The sequence below is a fragment of the Stegastes partitus genome, unplaced genomic scaffold (assembly GCF_000690725.1).
Source record: "Stegastes partitus isolate 25-593 unplaced genomic scaffold, Stegastes_partitus-1.0.2 Scaffold832, whole genome shotgun sequence".
Lineage (NCBI taxonomy): Eukaryota > Metazoa > Chordata > Actinopteri > Pomacentridae > Stegastes > Stegastes partitus.
Genome location: NW_007578563.1, coordinates 247,627 through 253,967, shown reverse-complemented (window position 1 = coordinate 253,967; position 6,341 = coordinate 247,627). Strand labels below are relative to the sequence as shown.

At 44.0% G+C, this 6,341-nt stretch overlaps 1 long non-coding RNA gene across 1 annotated transcript in view; it reads left to right on the top strand.

The window, feature by feature from the left end:
- Positions 1 to 2,468, top strand: part of LOC103365367 (uncharacterized) — a 3,986-nt gene extending 1,518 nt beyond the window's left edge. The window contains exons 2-4 of the long non-coding RNA XR_520603.1: positions 1,027 to 1,676; positions 1,977 to 2,111; positions 2,199 to 2,468. This is a non-coding gene — a long non-coding RNA (uncharacterized LOC103365367). The remainder of the gene's footprint in view (positions 1 to 1,026; positions 1,677 to 1,976; positions 2,112 to 2,198) is intronic.
- The last annotated feature ends 3,873 nt before the right edge of the window (positions 2,469 to 6,341 follow it).

Here is a 6,341-nt window from a genome sequence, read left to right as displayed (position 1 = left end):
TCAGCCCTACAGCGAATTTAAACTGATGTCAGAACCAGGACTGGACGGACCGACTGTCAGCATCCAGATAGAACAGGACTGATGGTTGATGAGCTGCTCAACAGAGTGACTGAACTGTTTATGAGGAAAGAAAGGAGGATGGAGGTGTGTTCAAATAATCACAAGTTTGGTGAGTAGAATATATATTATTGTCATTTTATTGGGCTGATGCTGATGCTCCTGTTAGATGGGATGTATATGGTCTTGTTGAATGTGTTTAACTGGGTTTCTTGCTTCAGTGATGGCTTTCATTCTCGCTACATGAGATACCAACGTCCTGTTGTGCTGCCTTTCTGCATCATACTGATAGTTTCTGTAGCCGTGGCGTCATAATGACGGCGTTCAGAGGTGGTTTGATTCAGGCAGGAAGCTACTGAAGGCCGAGGAGGAAAATGCACGGCCCACCACTGCAGTTTAGGTTTACTGTACTACAAACATAGTAGGAACTAAATGCAACAAAAGGTCCAAAGCATCATTTTTGTTCAGTTCTGTAGGTTTCCACCTTTACCTCTGATGACAAAAGTTTAAAAGTTCAAGCTTGAGGAGGTATTTTTAGAGATTCCAGCTCTTTGAACCCATATCGTTCTGCCTGTATCTTGTTTGAGTTCAATAATTCAAAGTGCCGGCCTGCTTCCACGTCGCGTCAGACGGAGGACCAGATATCTCTTTGTCATGAACACTTCGAAGCCATTTAGCTTTCAGGTTTTATTCAGCAGAAAAGTGCACGATACAAGTACTCACACCCCCCTCAACACGATTAGGAGCCTCATATTTAATTCATGCTCTTGACATAAGCGTGTTATTTTTTTTACTCGTGCATATTTTCGCTGAGCATCTTCTGATTGTTGCCAATGCAGTCAAACTGAGAGCAAACATGAAAACAGAGATTGTTAAAGCTTGAACTGTCACCGCACAATGAAAGGCGACGCTGTGCAGCACGCCTCCTGAGCTCCTGTGTGTTTTACGGAGTTTGTGTCTTTCTTGTAGATGACAAGGACACGAGCAGCATCCAGACAGCGACGCAGGAGGAGGAGGAGGAGGCAGAACAGCAGCTGTGGATAGAAATGAGGACATGGCTTCCTGCCACCATCCATAATCCACAGTGATCTGCAACATCATCCATCCTGAAATCAGACATCATCTGCATAGATTATTGGCTCCTTACTTCCTCTGTTGCTTTTTTAGACTTTACTGCCGTGTCTATAGCAAGATAAACTAGTTTCCAACTAAAAGCAGGTTTTACTTGATTATCGGTGCACAGAGCTGTGCATGTGTTCTGTTTTGACTCTATTGTGCTTTGCTGCTCCTCCTCCACACAGCTGACCTCCAGATTGTTAAAAGCGAGCGCATGAGACAATTGTCACACAGCGGAGTCTATTTTCCGGGAGGGCGGCTTTGGTTTTCTAACCAAACGCTGCGACACAAAAACCAACAGGACAGCGGTCACCGAGGTCAGCCAGAACCGTCCTACAACTGTGTGATGGGCAAAAGTGGAAATTTCCATCCTGAAGCAGCTGTGGGTCTGAATCATCGAGGAGCAGCTTCAACAAGGAATTCATCTGCAGGACTGCATGGAGGACAGAAATAGCCGCGGGGGCTTCCTATCAGAGAGGAAAACCAATTTATGTAAAGGACATGTAAGGGTGATGCTCCATAGTTAATAGTATAGCTATTATGAAAAGCACTTTTTTCTTTTGCTTTTTATTGGTGTTTCTACAGTAACAAAAAGGAAAAACAGGACATTTTCCCGTTAATTAATAGTAAATCCATATCAAAAGACATTTTTTTATTATTTAATCTTGTACCAGCTGTGAGACTTTCTGGTATATCTCCCGTATAAAAGCTGTAAATGTTAAATACTGTTGAGATTCCGTTCTTGTGCTTTTATTTTGGTTGTATTTCCTGTGTTTTAGTTTTGACGTGTTTTGCACTTTCAGGCTGGGCGGGGCCACGGTCCAGGAGGACTCCCTCGCTCATTATCCACCACACCTGCCCCGCATCGCAATCAGTGCTGCTTTGAAGCTGGCTTCTCCCCGTGATGCGGCGCCAGAGGATTCACTCCCCTGCTAGCGGTAGATCGGCCACGCTTCTTCTCGAGTTCTCGGGTTTATTGTTATTTATTTCCATGCTGACATTTTTTGTGTCGGTGTTCTCTGCAGAGCCTCCTCAGCCTGTCGTCCTGCCCAGCCATCTCGAGGCAACTACCACCACCAGCAGCCCTCCAGGTTTCCCACCTCTGGATCCAAGCCTTCATGAGCACCCTCTTCCCCGGAACATGGATTCACCCCCCAGCACTGGAGCACTTCACCGGAGCCCCCTAAGCCTTCTCACCTCCCCTCACCAAGTCCAGCCTGCACCAGCACTTCCCCCTCCTGCTTCCTTGGTGTCCTCACTCCTTCCCCGATTAAAAACCCTCTTTTAACCACCCACCTCCCTTGTCGCCTTTATTGGGTCCACTTCCTGTAAATTAGGAGCCAACTCCTAACAGAATACATCCATGAAATTAAAAACCAAATGTGCTCATTAAATGTGGACGTTTGCTGTTCGTGGTATCGACCCAGATGCAGAACCTAAAGACACACAGGAGGAGGATTTTAAAGAGTCCTTTACTGTCACTGCTCTTGGTGGTGGTGACGATCATGACAGCAGGAGGAGGTTTCATGGAGGTCTGAAGACGAGGCCGGTTTAGTGCAGAGGCTGACTGAATGTGTAGAGAATGGTGGAGGAGCTGGACAGGAGGTCAGGAGCTTATAGTTGGCTGAGTGGAGCTACCTGAGAGCAAGACACAAAACTAGAGTGAAGAGTCGGTCGAGGCAGAACGGTCTGGTGGAGAAGGGAGAGTTGAGATTTAATGCTTTAATGGTAGATAGATTTCAGGTGACTCTAGTGATCAGACACACATACATGGAGAGAGATCAGACAAACAAAGGAGAAGGACAACAAGGAAGTGAGTTAGACACAATCAGTTTGGTTCAACCAGTACTACACTTACAGCAATGACAGTGTCTGTTTCTGCTCATAATGCACCTTCTGTGAGAATAACTCTTCATCTGTGGACATTTTCTGTTAGATATGAATCAGATGTGTCAGCAGTCCCTCCTGGTGTTGGTGTGCTGACCACCTCATGCAGGACTCCAGAGGTGAAGCTTTAACAAAGTCCTCTGTGTTCACGTCTGATGTGTGATTGCTCAGCTGAGGACGATGAAGACGGGACCCTGCAGTGATCACCGTCCCGTCTCTGCTGCCAGCCTCGCTCAGGAATGAACATTAAAGAGGAGAACCTGCCACTCATGAGCCCCGCTGCCTCCAGGTGACCACATCACAGAACGTTCCCAGCAGAGCCCAAATCAAACCCTGGCTGCTCTGTTGGAGGCAAACACTGACGAGGTTACGTCCAGTCTGAGACCAGCATCAGAAGAACTCGAGCCGATGCATGCGTTCTATGTCCAGACACGTGCAGTCCTTGAAGGCGGACGGTGGAGGAACATGTGGTTCTGTTCATACCACTGACGGTACACACTGGTCTGCCACGTGGACGGTCGGATTGCCTCGATCTCAAACACTGACTGCCTGTGACTGTGACAGGATGCAGCAGCTGGATACAGACTCTGTGTGTGAATGTGATTATTCCTGAGGTGTGAGCGAACACGACTTCTGAAGTAATTAGGACTTCCTGCTGTGTTTGGGATCCATCGATGGAGAGAGTGTACGAATCAGAGCTCCTCCAGAGTCAGAGAACGTCACAGATACCCCACATAGACACAGAAAGCAGGAACAGGTTCATCATCTGATCAGATTTTTGTGTTTATTCTGAAATCCTTTTGTTTTTTTTTTAAGTTTTACATTCAGTTCAGTTCAATGTGTAGCTCTTTTAATAAGAAGTGTCAGTCAGCTGTGTCTTTCTGCTAATAAACATAATGTATTGGTATAAAAAAACACACATAATTTTAAATATGTCTAATTTTATATATTTTTTAAATGTAATGCTTGTTTTTTCTGTCACTGTAAATGCTGTTTTCTTGTTTTCTGAGGGTGAAGGTTGGACCTGAACGCAGCACAGGGTTAGGACCCCAATCTGTGAGGTTTATTGCTTATTTAAATAACCTTTCAGAAGACTTTTTTAATTTTGGAGGGTTTTTTCTAATTAAATGTATTTGATTCTAATTTGCTGGGTTTGAATCACTCCAGTTATTGAGTAAGATGGAAAATAATCCCACAGGTTTCACACGTATTTCTATTCTGTTCGCATTTAAATAAATCATTATAAACATTTTTCTCGTTAAACTACACTTTCGCTTTGGGACAGCTGAATGTTTTTGACCATATGTGCTAAACAGACACACATACAGTAACCCTGTCATAGTTTCCAACACTCTTGCTGTCATCAATATTCATCATTTAGATCCATGCGGTGGTGCATGTTAATGCTCATCCTGGTCCTGCTCACATGAAGCTAATTCTCAAACGTCTGCTCTCTCCGACAGAGTTGCTTCTCGAGCTGCATAAAAAGCTCTTGACAGCTTTCTCTCCTTTTCACCTGCACACCAGAATCAATGTTTCTGCCAGACTCCTTTGTTCCCGTCATCACGCTGACTTCACTTCTGCATTTATCGAATTTATCCACTTCAAGGTCCCGGCGTTATAAACCTTCAGCTTGCTTTATTGGAGGGCCGTGCTCTCTCGCTATATATGTTATATAGTCCATCATCCACTTGACAATTCACTGCAGGCTCTCAGGATATTACAGACAAACAAATCCCACCACAGCTCCAACTACATTCAGAATCTTGTTTCAACTGCAAGGCCAACTGCAAAGCAAGACGTGTCCGATCTCTGGACCAGCCGGTTGTCTCTATGTAGTCATGAGAGGTTTTTGAAGTCTGCAGAGCATCCTAACGCCTTCCCCACCGTTCCTATTGGTCACCTCTCATCCACTGTCATACATTTCATCTTTAATAAACAGTTCATTTGTACCTCATGTCATGACGTGGTCCTTCAAACACAACGTTAATTCTAACATATAATCAGTTAATAAAGTCAATGCAAAGCCTGATGTGACTTAAGTTACTGTGACTCTGCAAAAAACTCAAGACTCACACCGCAGACTATAACTACGGAAGCCGAGAGCGGTCATGGCTGCACATTTTTTTAAACGGCATTCATTTTCTCGAGATAATTATTTCGTTGTCTCGAGAAAATGGCATTCGTTTTCTCGAGATAGCGAGATAATTATCCCTGGATACTGATGCCTGTGTTTACAAAGAAACGAGTGACGCTCTGGAGTGCAGCAGTGACTTTACCGAGAACGGACTGAAAATGTCAGATGGAGGATCATCTGTCATTGATGAACGCATCAGACTTTACTTCTCTCGAGGTCTGACACAGGCTGAATGAAGTTGGTTTTCTCGAGATAAATTATCTCATTTTCACGTGGAAACGATTCTTGTTATCCCGAGATAACGAGAAAATTAACTCGTTATCTCAAGAAAATGGCGAAGAAGGAACAGCAGCGGAAAACGACCGCTCTCGGCTTCCGCACTGTAACTGCTTGGAGCTTTTGCACAAATAAAAACCTGTAAATGATGAAGAAGCAAGCCTAAAATACATGTATAAACAAAAACATGCCTGTTTTTTCCTTCGTGTGGTCAAATCTGACCATCCAACACGAGAATACAACAAACAATGATGAGTAGAAGACTTAGAACTGGTGGTAAACCTTAAAAATCGTATCTCCATAGTCCAACACTGACATAAAAGTGACAGCAACCAGTCTCCTTTTTGGCCTCAAAAGACAAGCAAGACTTGATTTTAAAATAAAAACCCAGGTTCAGTTTTAGTCTCTTTGCCAGCTGCTGGATGTGAAGGAGAGACAGTCGTCGATTAAAATCCCAACATACTGAGAAAAGGTTGTAGAAAAGCAGGAGGTGGACACGTCTTCCAGCCTCATGCCAGTGATCTTAGAGAGCACACTTCTGTCAGTACATTAATATTATCTCCTCGTGTTGTAAAGTCAACGCTGAAGAACTTCAGTAAAAAAATACATTATCATGCATTTATAGTCCTCTCGCCATATTCACTCTTCTTTCTGTTCTGCTTTGATTTCAAACTGTTCCTGGGGGAACTACTATCTGGGTTTTTCTTTATCTGCTAACAGCTCCACATGTTCAACAGCTAGACGTTAATTTTATCTGATTGTCTTTGATGTACGGCGGCTGGAAAAACTTTTGGTGTGGAACATTTAAATGCATGAGATCGGCTCTAAGCGACCCCCCAAAATATGAGATAAACTCTAACGACGCATC